Source organism: Acomys minous, assembly GCF_964271855.1.
Source record: "Acomys minous genome assembly, chromosome: 1".
In the NCBI taxonomy this organism is placed as follows: domain Eukaryota; kingdom Metazoa; phylum Chordata; class Mammalia; order Rodentia; family Muridae; genus Acomys; species Acomys minous.
In genome coordinates, this window is record NC_140483.1 from 146721448 (window position 1) to 146722657 (window position 1210).

Consider the following 1210-nt stretch of genomic DNA (forward strand, 5'->3'; position numbering starts at 1 on the left):
GATTCAGAGATTCTACGATTCTACAAGGCAGGCACAACTGAAAGCATTACCACAGTCATTCAGAATTCTCGATGCTAAAACTATGACTTGGCAGGTTTAATAATGAATATTCAACTTCACATGGGCATTGTATTTTAAAGTGTACTATTATAGATATAATTTATCCATGTAAGTGTCTGATCAAGACCCATAGATCTGTCACATTACTGTATTAAATGATAGGTAAAATATCATAACTATTTCCTTCAGAAAAATACAATAAAAATATAAGGCATTCTGAAGCAACCAATTACAAACTACTAATTTGAGGTTATAAAACACAGAGGAACTAACAAATATTGAGACACTATTTTTCCTAGCACTCTGACTCAATTAAAAGACAATATCGCCTTTTGTGGGTGGTGGCGAAGCAGAATGGACCGCCATGGAGGTGTCAGGCACGCTTCGGGACTACAAGGTGGTGGGCGCTGTTTGCCCACTCCGAGGTGCCATATGTCACCACTGTACCAAATGAGCATATTTGCGCCCAACCATGTGGTGGTCAAGTCCCGCTTCTGGTACCTCCTGTCGCAGCTGAAGAAGATGAAGACGTCATCAGGGAGATAGAGTACTGCGGGCAGGTGTTTGAGAAGTCACCGCTTCGTGTAAAGAACTTTGACATCTGGCTGAGCTACGACTCACGCAGTGGCACACACAACATGGACCGAGAGTACCGGGACATAACCACCGCTGGCACCGTCACCCAGTGCTACCACGATATGGGTGCCCGGCACCATGCCCGTGCGCACTCCAGCCAGATCATGAAGGTGGAAGAGACTGCAGATGGCAAGTACTGCCGGCCTGCTGTCAAGCAGTTCCACGGCACCAAGATCAAGTTCCCACTGCCCCACCACGTGCTGCGACACCAGCACAAGCCGAGCTTCACCACCAAGATGCCCAACACCTTCTTATAGACCCAGAGACCACTGAATAAAACTCTAGAGCGCCCCCCAAAAAACAATGTCATTATTATATTTTAATGGCATTATCATAATTTTACATTATACTGTCCAACACTGTATGTCATTTAACTCTCTTACCAACTCTCTTTAAAGTTTTCTTAGCGTCTATGAAGAAAGAAGATATGGTCTTTTCTACTATGATCATTTGTTGTGTAAAAATAAGATTGCTAACACTTTTTCTATCTCTTAATCAAATATTCTATCATTCT

At 43.1% G+C, this 1210-nt stretch overlaps 1 pseudogene across 1 annotated transcript; it reads left to right on the forward strand.

Annotated features, from left to right (window-relative positions):
* The first annotated feature begins 424 nt into the window (after nt 1–424).
* Nucleotides 425–953, forward strand: LOC311597032 (large ribosomal subunit protein eL20-like; annotated as a pseudogene). The gene has a single exon. The product of its transcript is annotated as a large ribosomal subunit protein eL20-like (transcript).
* Nucleotides 954–1210: the final 257 nt, after the last annotated feature.